Source organism: Emydura macquarii, unplaced genomic scaffold (assembly GCF_026122565.2).
Source record: "Emydura macquarii macquarii isolate MOO-44397 ecotype Brisbane River unplaced genomic scaffold, CSIRO-AGI_Emac_v2 contig_629, whole genome shotgun sequence".
Taxonomy (NCBI): domain Eukaryota; kingdom Metazoa; phylum Chordata; order Testudines; family Chelidae; genus Emydura; species Emydura macquarii.
Genome location: NW_027130766.1, coordinates 1,542,064 through 1,566,725, shown reverse-complemented (window position 1 = coordinate 1,566,725; position 24,662 = coordinate 1,542,064). Strand labels below are relative to the sequence as shown.

At 54.0% G+C, this 24,662-nt stretch overlaps 1 long non-coding RNA gene across 1 annotated transcript; it reads right to left on the bottom strand.

The window, feature by feature from the left end:
• Nucleotides 1-345: 345 nt before the first annotated feature.
• Nucleotides 346-21,014, bottom strand: LOC137148234 (uncharacterized). The gene is made up of 2 exons (XR_010918479.1): nucleotides 20,894-21,014; nucleotides 346-1,068 (listed from the first exon to the last, which is right to left on the bottom strand). It is a non-coding gene; the product is annotated as an uncharacterized lncRNA (long non-coding RNA).
• Between the last annotated feature and the right edge of the window lie 3,648 nt (nucleotides 21,015-24,662).

Sequence of the window (24,662 nt, the reverse complement as noted above, 5' to 3'; positions counted from 1 at the left end):
CTCTTGGCTTGTTAAAAACAAGTGCTGAGCACTGAATCAGTGGGAGCTCAGCATCTCACAGGATCGGGGCCCCAAAATCCCAAGCTCCAATGTTCCAGAGCTGGGAAGTTTTTAGGGTGCGGTTTGACAAAGCCCTGGCTGGAATGATTTAGGGGGGGTTGGTCCTGCTTTGAGCTCCTGCTAGAGACCTCCTGAGGTCCCGTCCAACCCTCATCTTCTAGGATTCTGTGGGAGGGGGGAACGACCCAAACACCTGGGTAAAAGGCTGAAAACCAGCAGCAAGCTCTTATCTGCGAGGGAGCTGTGGTTCCTAGGCAGGGTCGGGGGAGGAAGGGGGAGGGAATCACTCCAGGGCAGATTCGGGAATTTCCCCTGCCCCCTATTTTATGTCCAGCAGGAAAGCTGGAGTGAGAAAGGAGGACCGTAAACTCGCTGGAGCGAGGCCGGCAGATGTGCCAGGCAGCTGGAAGTCATCGCTGTGGCCACAACGGAGGGAAGGATCGTGTGACGCTCCCAGCTGCCAGCACGGCGAGTGTGATTGAACTGGGATGATTCAGTCGCACTCGTGGCAGGGGTTTTGGAGTCAAGCACAGGCTGAGATGGCTAATTTGCTTTTCCCCCCAAGTTCTCAGCAAGTCCTGGCTAGGGGTCAGTCGGGGCTACCGTATGCAGCGTGACTCTTGCCAGAGAGGAGATGGAACCAGCTACACAGCGACAAGATGCTTCTTTATGGAGGCTGCTGGTCACACACAAACCCTGGGGTTCTCTCTGGCTCCCTCGCTCCAGGACTGACAACTAACCAGGGCAGCCTAGCGTCCCCACACCAGCTCTCCTTAAATCCTGGCCTGGACCACGTGCTTGTGAAAGGTCCTGCTGGCTAACCTCCACTCCTGGCAGCTCCCCAGGGGAAGGGGAGCAGTATGCTTCACGGCATGCAACCAGAGAAGGTAGATACAAACATCAATCCTCTTGCTGCAAAACTGTAGCGTAACATGACTTTGTTTCTTAGAATCCAGAACGCCAACGCACGAGACGCCTGGGGCAGAGAGAGACGAAGCAGGCTGCTCCCTGAAACGGAACGGAACAACTCAGCCCACCCGGCTCTCGGCTGGCTCTCTGCAGACTGATGGCAAACTCCCCTACAGAGCCCCCGAGCCTGAAAGCTAGGGGAAATCCCCTGCAATGTAAAGCAACAGCTTACAATTTCAACACGGTTTTCAGTACACCACAGGATGTCTCCCAGTCATCCCTGGGTCTTGTCCCTACATCCTGGAGGCTCCATGCTATGACTGTGGCATGTATACCACCACCTGGCTCCCCGTGTGGGCTACCTGGGAAGGGGAGGTGGCAGCCCCACCACTCAGGCACCTCCATGCTTTAAGGGGTGCTCTCCCTTCTCTTTGGCCTTGAATTATTGATCCCCCCCAGCCCCCATGAGGCCCCACGGCCTGACTCGCACTGCGGGACTCCTGCAGGGCGGCGGGTGTGTTTTGGAGACACAGGCAGACAAAGCCCTTGACTCAGCACGAGGTGAGGTTGACGATGAAAGATTAATCACCCCCTTTGGAGGAGAGTTATTTTGGGAATAGGAGCTTGGCTGCGGGCACGGTGGGGAAAAGTGGACCGGGGGGACGGGTCCTGAGTTGCAGGAAGGAGCAGCGACCCCAGGCCCCCTAGCATGGCAATGGGACTCGTCCTGGCCTTTATCTGACTTGATCCCCTCCGTAGCCCCAAAGCTGAGGTTGCTGCGGGCTACGCCAGGGCGGGTACTCTGCATTCGGGTGAGCTCTCCCTGGGAGAGGCTGGGGGGAAACGTGCACAGTTCCAAGTGGCGTTAAAGGGGTGTGGGGGGGTCAGCACAGCTCTCTGCAGTAATCCCCAGTGCTAGGGGGCAGCTAGAGGTGCGGGCACCTGACACATCTGAGAACTGGGCCAGATTCAGAGTCACCCTGGTGCAAAGGGCTCTAGTGCTGCAGTACGCCCCACCCCCCCGCAGCAGCCCATCCCTGGGGCCGGCAGTGTCCTGGGGCAAGAGGAGATGGGGCTGGGCCCCACTTGTGCCCCAGTGCTTCTGCTTCTCTGCAGGGGCAATGCCAGCAGGGTCAGAAGCCCTGAGGGATTCCACGGGTTGGGCAAAGTGTCCCCGCTATGGCCTGGCAGCGTTTTATACCCGCCTTGCGCTGGCACAAGGCGCAGGGTAACGGAGAACCAGACCCACCAGGGTTTCGTCTTTCCAGCTTTGCCACTGGCCTGTGGTGAGCCCTGGGGCAAGTCCCTTAGGCCCAGATCCGCACAGGTATTTAGCTGCCCGACTCCCATGGACATCAGTGGATAGGTTCCAATGGGAGTCAGGTGCCTAAATACCTTGGAGGATCGTGGCCTTAATTTCCTGGCTCCCTCTCTGCAAACCTGGGCTCATAATCCATTACTGACCAAGGGAGGAGGCTAAAATCCATGAGTGTTGCTGTCCTGATCTTTGAGAGACTCATGTGGGAGTTGCCAGAGAAGGATTAATCGAAATGGCCGCGTAGCGTTCAATAGCTGCCACGTTCCACCCCAGAAGGAGCTGCATTTCGGCCATGGGGAAGCGATGCCTATGGAGCTGCAAGTCCGCACAGCACCTTCCTCCTGGCAGATCCCAAAGGCTCTGAACAAATGAAACCATTATCCTCAGTGAGTGTGAATGCTGGCTGAAGGGTGTGTGTGCGAGTCGCTCATCCAATAAGCAGCCAGGCCAGACGGACAGTGGGGCTAGCTCCGCAGATATAGTGACTAATCCTGCTGCCAGCCAGCTGAAGCTGCCCATGCTTTTGGTCCATCCCAGGGGTCTCTAAGATGACTCGGCCTCTTATATAAAATGTAGACACTATGGCCCCATCAGATAAAGCCAGACAGGTGGCGCTTGGCGAAGATCACAGACTCCAATTAAGAGACACCCCAATAAGCTGCAGGTGCAGTTTTCCCTTAGGTTTTGCCTCAGCCCCATGTTTAATGGGACGACAATTACCACAAACATCTCAGCTGTGGGGCTCAACTTCCTGTTCAATCGGATCTTGGGGAATTACAGCACACATTTAATTCTTAATCCCTCCTTTCCTCGCCCCCTGGCCAGGCCAGCACCCAGCCTGCTGGGCTCTTGTGAAAACCCAGCCCCAATCTGGGATCTGAGCATGGGGAAATCTTGCTCCAACTGCTGTGTGGGGTGAGATTCGCTGCTGTGTGGGGTGGGAGGGTTGGACACCAGAAGGGGCTGGACGCTGGAGAGAGGAACCAATCTATTAGAATTCTTTGAGGGGGGGTCAACAAACAGGTGGGCAAAGGTGATCCAAATCGACATAGCGTACTTAGACTTTGAGAAAGCCTTTGACAAAACCGCTCACCAAAGGAGCAAACTAAGCTGTCATGGGATAAGAGGGAAAGTCCTCTCATGGATCAGTAACTGATTAAAAGGTAGGAAAGAAAGGATAGAAAGAAATGGTCAGTTTTCACAGTGGAGAGAGGTAAATTGCAACTTCTCGTGAGGATCTGTGTTGGGGTCCATGCTGTTTGACATATTCATAAATGATCTGGAAAAGGGGGTGAACAAAGGGGGTGAGGTGGCAAATTTTGCAGATGATACAAAACTACTCAAGACAGGTAAGTCCAAAGCTGACTGCGAAGAGTTAAAAAGGGATCGAACTAAACCGGGTAACTGGGCAACAAAACGGGAGATGAAATTCAATGTGGATAAATGCAAAGTAATGCACCTTGGAAAACATAATCCCAACTACACATATGAAACGACGGGGTTTAAATTGGCTGTTACCACTCAAGAAAGAGATCTCGGAGTCATTGTAGCTAGTTCTCTGATAACATCCACTCCATGTGCAACCGCAGTCAAAAAACATACAGAATGTTAGGACCCTTTAGGACAGGGATAGCTAATGAGACTGTAAGTATCATAATGCCACTATATAAATGCCACATGATACACCAACACCTTGAATACTGCGTGCAGTTCTGCTCACCTGATCTCAAAAAAAAGATATATTAGAATTGGGAAAGGTGCAGAAAAGGGGTGGGGGGAAGATGAGGGGTATAAAACAGCTTCCATGTGAGGGGGGATGAAAAAGACTGACTGTTCATCTTAGAAAAGAGACGACTAAGGGGGGGCATATGACAATGTCTATAAAATCATGAATGCTGTGGAGAAAGTGAATAAGGAAGTGTTATTTACCCCTTCAGGTAACACAAGAACTAGGGGCCACTGGATGAAATTAGTAGGCAGCAGGTTTAAAACAAATAAAGGAATACTTCATGCAACCTGTGGAACTCATTGCCAGGGGATGCTGTGAAGGCCAAAAGTCTAACTGGATTAAAAAGGAATGAGATAAGTTCATGACGGATAGGTCATTAACGGCTATTAGCCAAGATGGTCAGGGATGCAAGCCAATGCTCTGGATGTCCTAAACCTCTGCCTGTTGAAGCTGGGACTGGATGACAGGGAAAGGATCATTCGACAAATTGCCCTGTTTTGTTCATTCCCTCTGAAGCAGCTGGCACCAGCCACTGTCAGAGACTTGATACTGGGCTGGATGGATCATTGGTCTGACCCAGCATGGCAGTTTTTATGTTCTTATGTTAAAGATACCATTAAAAGTCAGAACTATATAGGCACATAGGATTTGCTATAATGTTCAGACCCACTGGTCCATCCAGTCCGTACCCTCTGTCTGGAAATGACCAATAGCGCATGCTTCAGAGAAAAACGCTCCCTATGGAATGCACATGGCCAGTTAAGCAATGCTGCAGGCGGGGAAAGGGTCGCTCCTTCCTCACCTGCATAAGTGATCTGATTAGGACCCGAAGAATGAGATTTAGTTACCTTCACCTGAACCGCTCATGGACCGAGACAACAGAACATTAGCCAGTTCTTTCATGGAAACAACCCCCCACCTCCATAAAACCTCGGCTTATGTTGGATTCTCAAGGTAGATGTTTCTAGCCAGAATTTCCAGATGTAAACCATTTCGGGAGCCAGCATGGTTTACTGGACAGGGCAATGGCCTGGGAGTCAGGAGACCCCGTTCTGCTGTTGATCTGCAGTATGACGTTAGGCCAGCTTCCTCCACGTATACAGCCAAGATTGTCAGATGAGATTTTCCAGAGGTGTGGAGCACCCACAGCCCTCGCTGACTTCCTCTGGGGTTGTGGGTGCCCAGAACCTCTGAAAGTCAGACCCCAGATGTCTCAAGCTGGACACCTGAAATCAATGCCCTGTTTTGGCTTTAATCTCCCTGTGTTGCACGTGCACCTTTGGAAAGCTGTGATCTGCAGAAGAAAAGGGTTATATACATGCTACGAAGGTACATTCACCTAGGACCTGAATCTCAGCCTCTTGAAGGCAGCAGGAAGTTTCTCATTGACTTCAATGAACTTTGGATCAGCAGTGCGGTGAGCAGAGGGCAGCAGATGTGATAATGAAGTCCACAGAGAAATCTGTTGCTCTGTTATTGTACTTTCCATCCGAGAATGTCTGGCCAGCCAACAGAGCTAACTCAAACCCCCCCCGAAGCAGGCCATCATCGCCACACTTATTTCACAGTCAGGAGAAACCGAGGCAAAGGGTGGAGTGATTGGCTCGAGGTCACCCAAAAAGAACCGTAAATAGAATCCAGGAATCCTCGACGCAGAGTGTGTCTGGGGGGAACCCCCCCATCACCCTGCTGCTAGGGAAGTCTTGGCAAAGAGGAATGAAAGGGTTAACAAAACAAAGCGAGATGAAATAGATTAAGGAGGGGCAACTCTCCTTCACCCCGCCACCCCCAACCTCAACCTGAGTCTGACACCCAATGTACCAGAGCACATGCATAAAAAAAACCACACCGTATTTCATAATTCTTGCAAATTGCCATGGTAATGAAGCACCGAGTCTGGTTGTTATGGTAACTGCATTTTTTTTTTTTAAAGCAGGGAGGCATCGCCTAGGTTGTAACCTCAATCCAGATTGAATGTGTTTGTGAGTCAAAAAATAAAACAGCCTTTTCCAGCTTCTTTGCTGGCGCTTTGGCTTGGTCCTTCAACATCCCGGTAAGAGATGGGCCGTTTTGCAAGCACACGGCGCTGAAGTGCTGGGGCTGTCGCAAGGGGTGTGTGTGGGTGTGTGTGTGTGTGTGTGGGGCGGGGGAGGCACAGAAGATTGGCTCATCTGTTAAACCCCATTCTGCTACAGGAAGCGGGGCCAGGGCTGCTGAGGGGGTGTGGGGTCTGGACTTTCCCAGAAGCCCCAGGGGGCACCCCAACTTGTCCTCACCCCACATGCTGCTAGGAATATTGACCGGATGCCAGATGGATACTGAGCTTGCTCTGGGGTGGGGGGTAAAAACAAACCAACCAAACCAGCTATTTCAAGTGGAAACAATCGTTCTGCCTGAGCTGTCAGTCTAGATGCTGATAGAGCCAAAGTTCAGTGCTGGCTGGACCCAAGCATTTTGCCTTGGGCCTTTTATATAGAGTGGGGCTAATTGTTGTGCTCGGTGCTGTACGTTACTTCATTAGGTGAATTACGGTAGTGCCTAGCGGCCCCAATCATGAATCACCCCATTATGCTCGGTGATGTGTGTTATTTATTAGGCGAATTACGGTAGTACCTAGCAGCCCCAGTCGTGGACTGGGACCCCCACCGCGCTCGGTGCTGTACAATCACAGATCCAAAAGACGGTCCCTGACTCAAAGGTCTCACTTGCCTATGGTGACGCATAGCGGATGCTGACGCTCCTCACCAGCTGGGCTGCGAGAAGGGAAGCGATTCCGTCCCGCAAGGACCCTTTCAGACTCGAGGCCAGGTCCTCTCCTGTCATGGTCCCCAACGGTGGAAAGTCGTCGTGGGAGAGACGCTCCCCTAAGCTGCATAAATCACTGCCTCCTTCTGTGCGGCACTAGGCACGTGCTGAAACTCTGGCCTCTGCCGCTCCACTCTTACCTACCTGCTTAGAAGCCAGGCTGCCGGCTCTGGCCTCCCTCCTGGGCCCCAGACGGGTTCTGTGCCCAGCCACACACGCCAGCTCAAAGCTGTCAGAGGGTTAGAGCCCGATTAGGTCCCACCGAGTCCATTTGCTGGTGGGCGCGTCAGGATCATTCCCCGGCTTGTACTTTGCCTGGCCCAGCCTGAAGGCTGAGGTTTTCAAAGCCACTTAAGGGATGCCCAGTTCCCAGCAAATTTAAAGGCCATCCATGTCTTCCCGGCAGCTTTGAATAGTTCAGCCTAAGCATCCTGAGCAGCAAGGCTTCTGCCACTTCCCTGGGAGACCGTTCCACAATCCCCTGGTCACTCTCCGTGCCGGGAGAGATGTTCCCGACCTTTAGCAATGGCTGTGGTCACATTCACCCTTTTGCATCGATCTCTCTCCTGTGCATTCAACCCTCCACAGGGGACAGACACAGAAAAAAAATGTAGCCAGCAAGGCCTTTTCTCTAAGAAAATTCTATGTATAACAAGAGATCAGAACAACAGGAGCCTGGGGTTGGGTCTGGCTTGGCCAGGGTGAGGAACATAAAATTCCCCAAAACATTGTCTTTCAGGCCGGACGACTTAGAGCCCTGCCTGTCAGCACCTGTGCCAGGGGATGCTGAGCTGAGGTGAAGCCTTTGTTCTCCAGGTACCAGATAATAATGGTTAGTGTTATTGGTAGCACCTAGGGCCCCAGTCCCAGGTTAGGACCCATGGTGTCAGGTGCTGTACAAACACAGAATACGAAGACAATCCCTGCATGAGTTACTTACAATACATAACACCCCCTCATAGCTCTCCAAGTGCTTTACAAAGCAGAGACACACCATTATACTCATTTTACAGCTGGGGAAACCGAGGCACAGGGAGGCGAAGTGACTTGCCCAAGGACACCCAGCTAGGTCAGTGGCAGAGCTGGGACCAGCATCCCTATCTCCAGACTACTATTGCAGTGCTCTCTTCAGTAGGCCATAATGCTTGCTGAGCACAGCTAGTGGTCACTTGTGTCTAGAGGGCTTTAGCCCCATCCGCAGCAGTGATCCAGTGAGAGAGACTAAACGCCAATACCCAGCAGAGCTGTCACAGCGATAGATTTGCAAGGCTTGCCTGTGCGTCGAGAGAGAAGTATTAGTCAAATGCTGTTGATAACATGCTGACGTTTGGTTCAATGCAGTGATTTGCTAAGATTCGATCTATACGTTTGAATGTACCCTGCATGTTTTGCTGCGTGACATGAGCGGACTCCATTTTGTGGGAAACGCCATTTTACTGTTCTTTTGAACTGGGCGCTAATTAGCTTGTTTCTGACGAGTGAATGAGGCGCGTGTGTGATAAAGGAGTGAAGAGGTGTCAGCCCGAACTCTCCATAGCAATACAAAGGGAGCGAGGAGCCTGTCTTCACACCCCTGTTGGCTGAAGAATGCAGACAAAGATAACCCCAGAGTACAGAAGGATCCACCCCAAGGAACAAAACCGAGTGTGAGAGATAACAGAAGTAGGCATGCTTGCAACACAATGGGGGATTAAGAAGCCCGCCAGGACGGGAAAGAAGCAAGACACAGCAGGATCCAGAAACTCGCATGGGAACTGACCACTATAAAGACGGCTGCGAAGATGGGGACTTTGGCTTCGTTCAGCAAACAGGCAGGCGCTTTGGGACCGACAGAGGCCCGGCTCCCTCTCACGTTCAGTTTACCTGGCCAGTCTGGCATAGGCTGGTAACTATATCATCTGCCTGCAGAACACTCTGGGTGTGTGTGTGAACACAACAGCTTTCTGCAGTGTCTGTATTCAGACTAAACGCGGCCTATTGCCTTAGCCCCTGAATCGGATCCCGCTCGTCTTGTCTTTCACAAGCAGAACATGCCCCTAGGATTTAGTAACCGGTGATGCTGCCCCCCAGTCCTGTGGCATACACGCAGCGGGTTGGTGCCTGGATTCCCGGCTCGAGCCCCAGGCTGCGGTGCCTGTCTAGCGCTCCAGCTGCACCACGTAGTCCCGGCTGGCGCGAGCTAACGGGGCCTCCTTCGCGTTGATGTCATCCTGTTTCAATGAGGGCTACGTTGATGCCCTCTGGGCACCTGTCAGAGGGCACCAGCAGGGTCAACACAGAGCAGCTAGAGAGCAACACCCCTCCGGTCCAGGCACAGATGGCAGTGACCGGCTTTGACATGCACCAATGCAAGTGGCGCAGATTCCAGGGTCCAGGCAGGTTACCCAGGGGACCAGGCTGGTTTTCCTGCTGCACCCCACTTACCCCAAACTTCCCCAGCTGCCACTGAGCACATCCCGCCTGCTACCGCCACAAGGGGACGATCGCAGGTCCCCACCCTCGCTGGGTCAGCCTAAACGTATGTCTGCTCTTTCCACTCTCCTCTGAAAGGAATCCTTCCCGCCCCTTCATCAGCCCCTTCTCGTCCTGAATTCTGATTTACTGCTGGTGGCCTTGGCGGCTTTGTGGGATCCCGCGGCTTCCGCATTCCATCTGGGCGGTGAACTTCATCAGGTGAAGCTTCTCCGGGTCCATTAGCTCTGTCAAATCTGGGCCACAGAGGGGAGATTTGGTCCTGGATAGGCTGATGATATCGGACGCCCGGGTGAGATTAAAGCTAAACGAAGACAAAGTTTTAGCCCCATCCTGCCCTGCCCGACCGGACAGTCGCCTCCTTCCAGCCTCTCCTTTCAGGACAGCCTGCCCGTTAGGCTGGATCTTGCTACTCTTGCTTCTTGATCTTCCTCCCAGGCAGCTTGTTTGCTGCTGCGTGCCACTCTGTCTGGGCCCCCTTGGAACACAGACCGCAAAGCTCCTTCCTCAGTCCGTCCCACCCCACCTATGAGGCCACCAAGAGGGCCACAAAATTGCTATCACTAACCGTGGTCTACATCCTGCATGGTGCAGAGCACCCACAAGTCCCACCAGTGCTTGGGGTGACCAGCACACAGCAAGCCATTTCAACCTTTTCATCCTATTTTGATCATTTTGAATTCCCCCCCCCAATTCTTTTGAATCCACATTTAATCAAAACCAACTCTTTCTCCTGACCAGTTTTGGTTTGGATGAATTAGCATTTTCCAACAACAAAGAAAATGCTTGGAAAATTCATCACCAGCTCTAAAAAAATACCTGGTTTTGCCTGTGTTCAAACAGGTTTACAACCATTTCACTGAGAAGCTCTGGTGCCTCCGTGCTTTGAAACAGAGACTTGAAATTTAGCACGGGGCTTGCCTGGTGTTAGGGATCTGCTTTTTGCCATCCCTGTGAAAATCAGCCAGAATCTGGCAAAGTTATACGCTTCTGAAAATCTCAGTTCACACGTGCTCAGTAGAAGATAGAGGCTGGCTGCTAAATGCTCTGTACGTTTTATCTGCACAGAGTATGTTCCAGGCTACATCCGAACTTCTCTGCAACTGCTTCTCCTATCTAGCTGTTGCTATGTCACTGAGTACTAGAACTGAGAGCAGGGAGACTGTCTGTCATGTGCCCTCATTGTTCCCCTGCTAGTGCCCAGGCTGTATGGAGGAGGAGGGGGACTGGGACAGGACAAGAGCAGATAGAATCAGCTGGGGACAGCAGGGTACATACTGGAATGGGACAAGAACTGAAGGGATCAGATGGAGACAGCAATACCCACATAGGCCCTCACACCAAGATTCTGTCCCATACCTGTGGCGTTGTAAGGATCCCATGGCATTTTTAGTAAGATGATGGGTTTACCCTGGGTCCTTGGACACATTTTCCCTTCTTTCCCATGGATAAGCAGCATGCTGTGTGCCAGGTGGCTGCGCTGCTTCATGTATTTTAACCAAGTGTCTCAGGAAGCAAGGCATGGTCGGATGAAAGATTATACACATAATCTATTGAGCACGGGATGGTTCTCATTGTATTACAGGGAAAATTAAATCAATGTATTTTCAGGCAGACGGAAGATACTGCCAATTGCATTTTGCTTTTCGCCCTTCTCTGTGCTTGGGCTAGATGAATCCTTTTCATTTTCTGGTCATTAGAGCCATTTTCAAGCTACTGCATTCCCGGGTTTTAAGTGCAGCTCTTCTCTGAGAAATTCTTCTAAAATGGCATGCCGGGGTCTCCATATTTACTGTCTCAGTAACGGCAGATGACACCCGCTCAGTTTACTAGCTTTACTCCTGATTCTTTATTGACCTGCTCTTTACGCATATAAAATGCTACTATATCAGAACAGGGATATAAAATGCTACTATATCAGAACAGTCGTGTTTTCAATTTGCTTCGTGCTAGAGTAAATGATTGCACAAGGCAGAAGGTAAAAAAGCCTCAGACCCATGCTCTTCCTAACTGGCAGGCCTGCCAACGTCCCCTGGGATCTGAGAGTCACGCTGGGTTTTTCTTGCTCACACTTTAGCAACAATAACGACTCTGCACTGGAAACTGAGTTAACGAGGCTGCTCATACATGAACCAGCATAAATTCCAATTCACTCCCCCAGCTGAACGTGGTGGGCCAGGCTGGCCAGAGGAAAAAGTTAGTAAAAGCTTCGATAAGTTAAGAAGGTGCCACTTATCCATAGTAACTTGAAATACCCAGTCCTGCTCTGTATGGGTGTCTGACTTCGACACTCCAATATGACTAATAGCTTCGTTATTTTCTGAGACATGCAGACAGGTTACCCTTTAACAGACGGCTGTGATAAATGCTCCCTTGGTAAACAATATGTATAAGCACAGCCAGGCCATGGGATAACTGGGCCAATCCCCTTTTTATAGTTCTCTGTCTGCACTGATTAGCTTATGCTAAATGGAAATGAAAGGGGAAATTTGCAGGTTTGAGGATGCCATAGGCGTGGTTTATTGAGCAGCGCATTCAAAGCACTTTAACACATCTCTGTAGGGCAGTGGTTCCCAACCTTTTTGGCTCGAGGGCCACAAATATAATTTTTACAACCCTGAAGGGCCACCAGTTTCCGTCAACCCCCGCTCCAAGCCTCCCACTGCAACCAGAGGGAAGGAGGTTCAGCGAGGAGGATCTCCCGTCCCCTTGGTTGCAGCAGGGAAATGGTGCGCTCCACCTGGGTCCCTGGGCAGGGGGTCCCTTCTGCAGCCAGGGGGACAGAGGAGGAGTGTTCCCCTTCCTCTGGCTCCAGCAGGGACCCCAGCACCTAGGGAGCCATGCGGGGCACTTTGCCGTGCTCCCTGCCACAGCCAAGGGGAGGGAAGCGCTGATCTCCCGTCCCCTTGACTGCAGCGAGGAACCTGCACCAGCAACGCGCTCCTCCTGGGTACTGAGCAGGGGCTCCCTTCTGCAGCCAGCGGGAGGGGATCTGCGGGCCACCCCGAAAGACCCCGTGGGCCACTTCTGACCAGGATCTTCCTTCGCCTCGCCTCCGGCAGCAGGGGTCTCTTGGGGAACGTTCCATTGCTCTCCACGGGGCAAGCAACGGCTCTCACGGACCGTTCCCTGGCCACGCCTGGGAGAGCAGCGATGCAGAGTATTCCATGGCCCCAGCCACGTTCCACCTCTAAGCGCTCCAGCTCCCCGGGGAACAGGGCTTTCCTTTGCGCACGCTCCATGCCTGGGAGCTGCAGCGCTCCCTGGTTTTCCCAAAGAACTGCCCGGCCCAGCGGCCTCTGTGTTTACTTGACTGCTGCACACAGGCAGGGGATCAGAGAGGGACCCTCTAGTCACTTCTGGCTCCAGGTCCCTCCCTCCCTTTAGAATCCAGCACAAACCCGCTCGAGAGCGAGTGCCTTCCAGCTGTCCACCCACAGTGCGATGAAAACGGGAGCTGTGGGAGGCTGGCCAGATGGCATAACATGTTGGTAGCTTCTCCTTCCATAGTTCTCGCATCTGTACCATTTGCCAGCCACCCCTGCTGTACCGAACCTGGGGTGCAGCAGACAGCATAGTGGGATGTGAAATAAACCAGGGAGGTGCTGGAACTGGAGTATTCTCTCTCTCTTTTAAGGCTGCAACACATGTACCATCTACTCTTTACTCCCCATCTTCTTGCTTCCCAGAGCCCAGCATCCCCCCATCGAATCACACAGCCGACTCAAAGAAGTGTCGTAACCCCTTCACCGCTGACGCAGTGAAAGGGAGGGGGAGAAAGACAGATGGAGCAGTGTGTGGGGCAAACGGGGCAGAGGAAACCCTGTGTATGTAGGGAGCAGTGGTTGGCAGAACATGTCCTAGGGGTAGGGAGAGGGAATCCAGCATGCCACCTGCAGAGACCATACAGCTAGCTGTGGGAACGTGCATGCAGGCAGCGGGAAGAAGGGAGGAGATGGGGCTGAAGGGTGAGATGCAGGGAAGAGAAGCTGCGGTGATTTCTGAGGCAGGCGAGTGTTGTATGCTTAAAGGGATTCAGTGCCTTGAAGGGATTGAAACTCTCTGCTCAGCCTAGGAACTAAAGGCTTAACGCACCCTTAAATCAGAGCCCGGCACTCGCAAACGGCTGGCAATTCCAGAGTCAGAGTCAACGCTCCCAGAGCAATGCTAACTTGGCCGCCTTGTGCTGCACTAAAGCCTCCCAAAGCACTTCAGAACCGAGCAGCCTCCGCCACCGGCTCTTCAGCCGTGCCGAGAATCGAAGCACGTGGTGTCTGAGACACAGCACTCTTGTTCTGATAAAAAAAAATGCTGCGACAGCCTCTCAGCTGTCAGGTCCCAGAGGGGTCAGCTCTAGAAACGCTGAGAGACAGAAACAAAGCCAGGTCTCGAGGTATCTCTGGGCAGCGATCTCGAGAGGAGGCCTGTTTCCCTGAGATAAACCTTTCCATTTTGGAAACTTGAAGAGTCAGAGAAGCCTTGAAAAGAATCACCTGAGTGTATGGAGAGAGCACGGTCTAACGATAGGGAGTCAGGGCTTCGGCCTTCTCATCCTGGCTCTGCCACTGACCGATTTACTCTGTGACTTTAAGCATGTCACTACACCCCTGAGCCTCAGTTTCCCCATCTATACAATGGGAATAATTCTGACCTAACTCACCAGGATGTTCTGAAGCCTAATTCATTCGTGCTTTCAAAAGGTCTTAAATTCCTTGGATGAAAGGGACCGGAGAAGCAAAACCTCGGCTCTTGAATATCTCTGATCACGTCTGATAAGGGCTGCACATCACGGGAACACAGTGACCACATACCCCAGATTTCTCTCTAGTGTTTTGAAGGGGCACCCCCAGACCTGTGTTCTTGTCAGGCGATTTCTCTATTATTGTTCTTATCTGTCTTACAATAGAAGCTAGAAGGCTACCGTTGCTGTTCCTTCCAAGACCTTTTCCACTCAGCTTATCCAGAACCCCTCATCCAGTTCTGGAGAGAACCCCTCAGCCTGTTCTCTGGAATCCAGAACCTGCGGTTTGTCTATTGGCACTTCATAAAGCTACACCTGAGGTGACTGGGCTCTGGGGTAGGGGCTGGGTTAGGGGGTTCACCACAACTCCAAAGTGCATCGTTATAAATCCGATTGCGTACATCCTCTAACACAGACACACACACGTGCATTATCCTCCACAGTGTGTAGCACACGCTTTGTGATGGACTTGCTAGTTTTGTGAACGACTCCCTGGACACACCATGATCACTCCCTGCTTTGAAGTGTGTTAGTGGGCAAAGCTGCACCTGCAAGATCCTCACACCTCTTCTTCCTAGCTCGTTCGCTACCAACTACGCGTTATCTACAAGGGCACTTGTGAATTCAGGCTTTGCCCATTGTTAACCTCCATTTTCTTTCTTTGAGCCACTCCCAAGACCAAGCCTGTGCCAGGCACGGTACAGTCAGAGATCAGACAAACAGGGTCGGGGTGTGTGGGGGAGAAGGGAAGTTGTGGTACCGTTGAACCTAGAACGCAGGTTTTCGGGGGGCTTCTCTTCACTGCAGTAGTTAACTTGAGTTACTGCCCCATGATGCAGAAGACTCCAGGTGCAGTGTCCATGTCCCTTCTGTGTACCTGGGAGCATGCTTTCCCGCGTGGCTAGAGAGATGGGCTAGCTCTGCCCGTCTGTCTACCCACCAATCGCCAAGCGGCAGGGGTGGTGGCTCAGCCTAGCTGCCTGAGGACGTATCCAGGAGCCTGGGCAGCTTTGTATGGCAGTGGCTAGCCCCAGCTGCCATCTGTGCTACCCTAGCTGCATGGCTATTTTCTCATGCAAGCTCAAGCGGCGCTCGCGCCCGTCCATCTCTCCAGGTGGGGAAGCACGCGCCCAGCTGCAGGGAAACCCTTTCGCCAGAGAAATTGAACCAGCTGCTTGAGCGTAAAGCGCCGCTTTCCATTTGTGTGTGTGTGGACAGGAGTCGAGCGTAAAGTGCCGCTTTCCATTTGTGTGTGTGGATAGGAGTCGAGTTGCACATCCAGAGTCTGTTGCTCCAGCCAACGGGCAGCCAGCCTGTGTTTTTTCCAGGGAGCAGGTTTCCCAGCAACAGCAGGCACTGGGTATTTCAGCTCCCAAGCAGCCCTAGAGATGGCTCCGGAGGCACCGAACGCAGAGCAGCTCACATACTCCTCTGGTATTTTCAGCGACACAAAACCATAACTCTCCATTTCCAGATAACCGTACCTGGCAGAGTGTCAGCTGTTTGGGGGAGTGGCTGTCTTTTTGGTCGGCTTTGTACAGCCCCTAGCGCAGAACGGTGCTGGTGCGTGATGGGGGCATCTAGGCGCCACGGTGCTATAAATAACTCATCCTCGGTTTGGATGGGCAAAGGGTGTATGAACATTTTGAAGGGCAGACACAGCTCTGGCCAGTGGATCTCCCCGCGTCTCGGTCGGAGGACGCGATGTGACAGAGCCGTGCACCCAGTTTGAGATGGGGGAACCGAGTACGAAACAAGATGTGTTTTACAACAACAAACCGAGCGGTGCTCCAGGGCCAGGTCCTCAGCCGGCAGAGTGCAATGGAGCTAGCATCGTTTACAGCTGCGAGGATCCAGCTACGGGTCCCAAACAGGGCAAGGGAGGCGGCAGCCATTTCAAAGCCCTCCCAAGCCGCGGGTTGCTTTGCATGCGTCTCCTGCGAGATGTTTCCTCTTTAAATCTCACATTGAACCTTTGAGAATTACCTGTCTGCGAATCAGGGCATAATTCCAGCTGGATAATGACTTGTGTTCACTCGCCGTCTGATGCGAGATCGACGTGAAAGATTCGGAGTTCTCCAACATAACAGCCTCCGGCTCCATTTTATTAATGCTGCTTCCAAAAACGTGTCAAAACTCGGTCCTCCTCCTACACGTCTGCTCTGGGGGCCGTCAGCCTTACGACTGACAAGCCAGGGGGAAAAGCATCCAGAGAACAGGATGCAAGGGGATCCTCTCCTAAACGCCAGTTTGATTCAGTCCAGCCCAGCAGGCACAGTCTGAGAAGGAAATGCCTGGAGGTTGTGCTGACTGATTTGCCTGTGGGGAAGGTCCTTCTCCCTCAATCTTGGATGTCCGTGGTTGCTACCAAATTTTACTCTGCAAGGGCTAGGTTGAGGCCCAGATTCTCCCAAGGCATTTAGGCGTCTAGCTCCAGTCAGTGGGAGTTTGCTGCCCAAACACCTTTGAGGATCTGGGTCTAGATCCCTGATGGTTGCACTGCTCCATATTAGAATTGCAGCAGCCATCCCGCACCTGCACAAGCTGCAGACCCGAGTCAGAAGGTCTGGGTAGGGACGTTTGGATGCATTAGACCCAGCTTTGCAATGCAGGGCGGATGCTGAAGGAGCACCGAGTCCCCAAGCCCAGTCCAACGGACCCAGGTTCACAACCCAGTGTAGACGCACCCACAGAGGCTGCTTGATGGACAGCCATGTGACAGGACCGTTCTTCGCCTAGGGCCGGATCCTCGGCTGGTGCAGATCCCGGTAGCTCTGTTGATTCCCAAGGGCACTCTGCTGATTTACCAAAATCTTCAGCAGAACCTTCCTGGCCCTGGCAGGAGCTATTGGACGGTGGAACAGCCTCTCTGAGGAGTGAGATGGGAGCCCTAGTGCTGGAGACACTGAAAATGAACCAGCAAATGCCCAGCAGCGACTGGATCCTGCCTTGGCCTTTGGCTGGGGGGAGCTTTAGCCATCTTTCATTTCCAGAGGACCATTGTGGCTGGGTCCATGAATGATTTTCACACCCAGCAGGAATCCATCCAGGATGCCACAGCGCTGAATGCGGCATACATGCCAGGAGGAGAGAGACGTCCACCCTTGGCCCCAGCCGGGACGGATGCTAAATGAAATGAAATAAACTGTCGTTTCTTCGCAGCCGGCGCCAAGCCTGGAACTAGCTGGGAAAGCGGCAGCCGGGGAGTACCAGATGGTCAGGAAAGCAAGCGCTTTTTATGTCACCTCTGCCGCTTTCTGCATCGGCGGCAGCATTGAGAGCTGGCATATGCTGGGCGTACATGGCTGGCACCGGAACCAGAGACAGCCGGAGACCGCAGGTAGGTGCTGCCAGCCACTGAGACGTGCTTGCCAGGGAGAGGCAATCAAGAAGCTCCGGCCGGACCGTGATCCCAGAGAAGAGCTGCTGCTCAGCGGCTGGACTGGCTTTGCTTCCACATGGGGGCACTGAAGAGGAAACCCTCAGAAGAGGCAGAGGCTAACCCGCCGAGCTGGGGCTAAGGAATGGGATGGGTGGCAGCTCTGCCCCCAGACTGACCGCAGAGCCGACGCAGGTTCCCCATCTCCATCCAGAGCCAAACGGGCACAGAAATGCAGAGCACGGTCTCTTCCCTCCTGACCGCCCGACCCAGCCGGGCACCAAAAGCCAGTTTCTGTTCTCCCCGAGTCAATTCTAAGCGCAGAGCGCCAGGCAGGATGGGCCCGGTGGGTCGAGCGCTCACCTCAGACTTCGCCGCTCTCTGTGCCTCAGTTCCTCTCCGTCACACATGGGAATAGCAGCCCTGCTCCCAGCTGGGATAATAAATCCATTAAATCTGGGCAGGTGCTCAAATACAGAGGTAAGAGAAGAATTTTGGGCTGAGGCCATCTACCACTCTGTTGTACAGCACCTGGCACAATGGGGCCTTGCTCTTGGTTGACCATCTGGCGCTACTGGAACAAATATTAATGATAATGAGGACCTGAGACAGGCAGGCAGACCTGGATCGCTGCCTCGCTGAAGTGCCGTGGAGATTTTAAAGGAGCTGTTGCAGGACTGGGACGGGTAAACTGGGCCCTAAATTTGCACGCTCAGGGGAGCAGTGGATTCTAGAGGCATGTTTGGGTGGGGAGCAGCTGCTGCCGCATCCAGTGCGGTAGCCACTGGGAGCCGAGCCCACGCAGGCATTCAGCCACGGGCTGCGCTTCCACGCTCAGCTACCACTCATCTCGTCTCGTTTCCATGGGAGAAGAGACGTTGCTCACGCCCTGCTGGTTAACTGCCAGAAACTGGCTCCCCTGGCTCTCCTCCCAGTGGGAAGGGGACAGCTGACATCTCAGTTCAACCCGCAGCACAGCTGCCTTCCTTTCACAACTCAGTTATTCTTTGCACTCGCTGGATATACCCCTTTCCTCCCAGCATCTTACAATCGTGCAGGCGGGTAAATACAGTAACCGGCTCAGGTGTATGTCCGGGCCACTGCCATCTGCTGGAAAGACTCAGAACTGCTCAACTCCGCATCATAGGCCCTGTACTGGGGACGGCTAACAGAGATTCTCCTGGAATTAAAGGGTCGGGGGAGGAGGATCAGATTTCTCTGCCACCGTCACCAGGAAGCTCTGAGTGGCTGTGACGTGCAGCAGAGTGAAAAGCGTGTGGACCTAGGCACCCAGCAACTTATTTCCAGAATCACCTCCCCGTTTTAGGCATGAGGAGACAGAGGCAGAGAGAGGCCAAGTGACTTGGTGAAGGTCACGCTGCAAGTCACTAAAGGAGCCGAGAATAGGACGTAAAAGTCTTGACTCCCGTTCCCCCATCCTCTAACCACTAGACCATGCTGTCTCACACGTACCACGCCACCTTTCCAGAGGTCGGGCTCAGCCAGAAGGTTCTTCTCCCTCGGGGATGGGCCAACCAGCACAAAGGAACCAAAAGCCAGTTCAAAACCTCCTCCCCAAACTCATGTGGCTTCTGCCTGCTTTGCTGTCCCCTGGATCCTCCGTTTCCTCTCTCAGCCTCTGCAGGTGCTGGCTCAGGCCAGGCCTGTACCGGCAGACTCTGCCTGGCTGTTCCCATCCTCACCAGAGGCCCGGGAAATGCCAGATCACTTGAGATTTGCAGAGCCAAGGAGCTGAACTTTTGGGACTCAAGGAGAGAAAGTCAGAGCCTTTTGCCTACAGCGCAGGGCTCCCCGGCAAACTCTGGAATGTCAGTTCCTGTCATTGGCATCCGGCCCAGACACGATCAAGGGGAGAATAAAGCCCTGGGCAATGAAGGGGAAGGTGGGAGAGACGTGCCCCTGGAGAAAGGGAAAGAGGGTGAGGAAGGGTGTGAGACAGGTGGGGGAAAGGAAAACCAAAGGGGAGAGAAGACAGGGAAGGGGAAAGGGAGAAAGCAAGTCCAGGGAAGGGAGCGTGTGGGAGGGACAGACGGACAGGAAGGGAGGGGACGTGGGAAGGAAGGAAATTGCTCCCACATGCGCCTGGCCTCGGCACAATTATCCGCTGCAGAGGCATTGAGAAGGAAATGGGTTTGTCTCGAAAGTGCCAAAGCGTGGGAGCAGCCTTCCCACTCCCCACCCGCAGCCAGTCCGGTTCCCCTCCCGCCCCAGGGGAGGGCTCTGCACCAGCGGAAGCTGCCTGTGCTTTGAAATGGGGCGGGGAAGGGCCCAGATCTCCCTACCCCTTACGGAGAGCACAAAGCCCTATGGGGCAGCTTGCCAGCCGCACAAGGCTTAAAGGAATTCAGTCCTTGCCGCTGCCATCCACCCCCCAACGTTACCCCAGTGGCTTAAACGGGGAGGAGTTGGCAGCATGCAACTGCTTCCAGGACCCGGGGGCGCAGGGTCCCTAGCCACAGAGAAACGACGGGGCTCAGGCTGAATGAATCCCAGTATTAACCCCTGGCTCTCTCCAGCGCTTTCCGCCCGGAGATCTCCACGCAGCAGGTCAGGATCATCCTCCCCATTCCACCGCGGGAGAAACTGAGGCACAGGGCGGGGAAGTGACTTGCCCAAGGCCACCCAGCGGCGGGGCCAGGAATCGAACCCAGCTGCCGGGAGCCTGTTCAGGGCTCTCTCAGCGAGGCCACACGCAGAGCCCAGGACCGCGAGATCCCAGCCCGGGCTGCTTCATGTCACTGCGCTGGGTAGCGCTGGGCACTGCCCACTCAGTGGGCTGGGTTCAGGGAGGCACTCCGCCTTGCTGCCTCGCGTTGGGAGGGATGGCGGGACGGGGGTGCTGTCGTGGGGATGCTCTCCTGGAGCCCTCTGCTCACTCCCAGAGGTGGCTCCGCACAGGCAGCAGGTCAAACTTTCCTTCCCCCCCCCTGCAATCTCCCCAGCTGGGCCGAGACACCCCTTTCAGGGCTGAGCAGGGAGCCCAGTCCCTCCGCTAGCCTGGGAACGAAGGCGCCAATTCACGAGATCCACGCTAGTGGGTGCTTGAGCCCATCCACGCTGCCCGCAGCCGGTCCTTAGGCCCCCCCCGCAGCCCAGGCGAGGAGTATCCCAGCCTCCCCTGGACCAGCCCCCTCCGCCCTCACGCTCGCTGGGGGTCTGTGCTGCCGGCCCCGTGGAGGAGCTGCCAGCGTTACAGCCCCTGGCGGCACCAGGGGCCAGGGCCGAGAACTGAGCCCAGGAGTTCTGGAGCGGGACCGAGAGCAGGACAAAGGCTCACGCAGGAAGCCCTGGACGCAGGGAAGATGAAATCAACCGAATGGAAATCTCCTTGTGGCACAGATCCCCCTGCAGGGCTCCAGGCCCCTGCCCTTTCTGTCCGCCCCGCCCAGCAGCTTTGTCGCAGGGGAGGTGGGACGTTGCCGTGGGACGCTGGGAAGGGGTGGGGTGGGGTGGACTCACCGCTGGCTGGCACACCTGACCCTCTCGCGGCGGGGCTGGCGGCGCAGGCTCCCCTCACCCCGTGCTCCAGCTCACGGGCGTTGCGACTCCTCCAGCCAGGTCACGTTTATTCCCCCCGCTTCCCGGGTTAACAGAAAGTCCGACGAAAACAAACGTCTGATCCCTCCGGCCCGTCCGCAGCCCTCGATTCAGGGCCTGGGGGTCCGTGTAGCTTTCCTCAGGGCTTCCAGTAGCCATATGCCTATCTCCAGGGCTTCACACCACCTGGCAGGAGACCCCAGGCCTGCCCTCCGTGCTGGGTTCTGGTCCAGGGACCCTCGGACAGGCAGTCAGGGTCACTCCCCCAGACCCCTCACTGCCACCTCCCTGGACTTCTTCCAAGGACACCTTTCCCTGGGCTTTCTCCTCCCGCTCTGCTCCCTTCCTGTTCCCTCCAGGTCTCGCCACCAGGAGAACCACTTCCCATGGCCTGCAGCCCATTCTGCACCAGCACCACCCAGCTGGGCTCCATCACTGATCAGGCCAGGCCCATCCTCTGGGTGCAACCAGCCAGCTTAATTGGCCTCACTTTAACCCTTTCACCACCGGTGTGCGGCAGGCAGCCTCTCCCAGAGCCCACAGGGTCGGCTTCTGCTTGGGACCAGCCTCCTCTTGAGATGGGGCCCGCGGAAGAGGAAGTGTTAAAACAGGAGGCGAGAGACCAGAGGAGTAAAGAGGCTCAACAAAGGGATTATAGACGCTTGCACGGCATAAACCATGCCTCGCGTCCGCCCCAGAGAACTCCCAACCCCTCCTTTGCCCTGAGCACCCCCTGAAAGGTCTCTGCCCTATCTCAGCCCCTTCCCACACAGCAGAGCCAGGCTCTGACTCGTGGGCCGTGCTCTAATTGGGCTGCCTCAAGATGGATGGTTTGGACCTGAAGGCTGGTAGGCAGCCAGTGGGCCCGTGCCAGTTCCCCGCGGCCAGTGTGAATGGGCAGCCGGAGGGGAGAGCCGGACTGAGCATGTCTGAGGCTCAGAGTCCAGCTGGACGGCGGAGCGCTGAGTGGCACCTTCCCATTCTGGCCCATTTAAAGCAAAGCCATCTCAGCGTGTCGCATGTGGGCAGCGGCCCTGCAGTCCCAGGGGAGCCGGGCTTCGCCGGGCTAATTTCTTTTCAGTGTAACACCCCTGTTAATTCAGACGCAACAGGCCAGGATAAATGAAGCTCAAATGAGATCAGCCAAGCGCTTGTCTCTTTAGAGCCGCACATTTCCTGGCCTTTCAGAACGATCCTTCCTCCTACACAGCTCCCACGCTCTGGCGTTGCTCGCCCCAGAGAGCTGAGCATGTAATTGACAAGGCATTGGCACAGCATGGCGAGAGGACAGATTTCTCTAGGAATAAGGGTCTGCAATTAAATTTGCCAGGATATGCTTCCTCAGGGCTTGATTCTCCATTGCCTTGCACCCTGTATAATCATTAATCCCAGTGCAATCAGGGGGGTCAAATGAAGCCGTACGAATAATGAAGGTTCCCCTGACAATTCTGAAAAACAAAAACAAAAAAATCCATTTCGGGTCGACCAGAAAACACATCTTTTTTTTCTTTCAAATTTTTCTGCAAAAGCCAAAAGTCGGAACCTCCCAAGCCATGTTGGTGCTAAGCCTTTTTTAACGTTTACAATTAAAAAAACAACAGGGACCGTTTGAAACAAAGAGTTGTTTTGAATCAAAAAAAGAGAAAGGTTCTAAACGAAAGCTTTCCGTTTTCTCTGGTTTGTTTGTTTTTTGACTGAAACAATGTGGCAAAAAACACAGATTTCTGAAAAGTTGCAGCTCCACTGAATCTGTGACTTTTTTTTTTTGGGCCAGAAAAATGCTTCAGACAAAAAATTTCATCCAGCTGTAGCATGAAACGTGGTAAGATTTTTAAATCAATCTCTAACGATTAGGATAAGGCTTAATCAGGGGTGCAGATTATCCCACGTCTACTCCTTCAGGGCTCCAATACCTCATAAGCAGCTGGTGCTGGCCATGGTTAGAGACACAATACTGGGCTAGGCAGATCTGGTCCAGCCTGCCCCAGTGGCAGCTCAGCTCCCGTGTAAATCCATTGGCTTCGACAGGTTTACTCCCGTGGGAGTGAGATGAGAACCAGGCTGTGGCATGTGTTGCTTCTCGTGGCTCGGCCTCTGCCTCCTGCAGCTGGAGGGGTTAAGTGACATCCGGACGATTCTATGATTAATGCAACCAGCCCTTGTCATTGAGCAACTGCAGAGAAGCCCAAGTACTTTGAAGTCAGGACAAAGGGCCCATGAATAAGTAACTCTCAGCCAAGCAGAGCGTGAAGCCGTCAGCACAGATAAGGTGAAGTCAATTGAGTGGAAATCTCTTTGTGGCAGAGAGCTCCCTGCACAGTTCCATCCTCCCCTCCCTGCTAACAGAGATGGACTGTGCAATGATTCCCGCATTGGGGGATTGAACCCTCAGCCTCCAACAGCACCAGCCTCTCTAGCTTGAGTTATAGAACAGGCAGGGAGCACCGAACTGGACGTTGGAGCTTTGATTTGGCTTTGCCCGGCCCCTTGCGTGCTGCCTTTGCCCCTGAGTGACCGGGGAGGGACATGTTACTGAGGCAGACCGGCAGTGTTTTCAGCTCTGCTGTGCCAGGTGTAAATGAGTGTGCAAAGGGCAGGGCACCAGAGAACTGGGCCACACCCAATGGGCACGCTCCCCTCTGGCGCTCCTGGGCGGCTTCTGAAACCCCGGCCGCTTATCTGCTCAGCACTGCTCCTCCAGTGCCGCAGCGTCCACACTCAGCCCGGATGTGCTGGCATCAGCTCCAGGCGGCTTCTGTGGCCGGTTCCCTTTCAAGAGAGGTTGCAGACCTAGCGGCTAGAACCCTGGATTGGGATGCAGGAGACCTGACGTTGGGCAAGTCACTTCCCCTCCGCGTGCCTCAGTTTCTCCTTCTGTAAGATGGGGGTGATGAGCCCGACCTCCTCTGTAAAGTGCTCTGAGTGTGGGTCTATGGGTGGTAAGAGCTAGGCGTTTCCTGCAGACACTGTCTCCCTGCTAGTTCAGAAATGTTTCCCCAAGACGGAGGGCAGGGAATGACAAACTGCCCCTCCGTGCCCTACCCCTGCCCTGAAGCAGAAAGAAGCAGGTTACATGCCAGGAGATCTCTCTTTAATGCCACCTGGAGGCTGGGATGAGATGTCTACAGGAAGGAAACCAGGTGACACCCCCCATCCCCACCATTAGAGAACCTGTTATCCTCAAGAAGTTTGCCGGGTTGTAGCCGTGTTGGTCCCAGGATATGAGAGAGCCGGGGAGTGATCTGAGGAAAAGGTCTCATCTGTGGCACTCAAAAGCTTGTCCCTTCCCCCAGCAGAAGCTGATCCAATAAAAGACATTGCCTTGCTCGCCTTGTCTCTCTCATCCTTGCGAAGAGCGTTCTAATTACAGCTCTCCACTTCTCCCTCCCACGCCCCAGACCCCTCGCCTCCAAACCCACCTTGCCTCCAGGCAAGACGTCTGTGTCTCTGTCCTGTGTGTGTCTGTCCACCTCCCCCCAGACTGCTCATGCAACCCACGCACGGAGGGTGACACACACACAGACGGTACACGGGCCCGACGCTCGGTGCTGACGCAGGCTGTGCTTGGTGTTGTTTTGGCACAGGATCGGTGTGAGTGATGCACCCGGCGAGGCCCATCCCTGATTCAAATTTCCTGCCAAAAATCAGGAGCCTTTTTTTGCCTGATAAAATTTCATGCATGAAAAAAAGG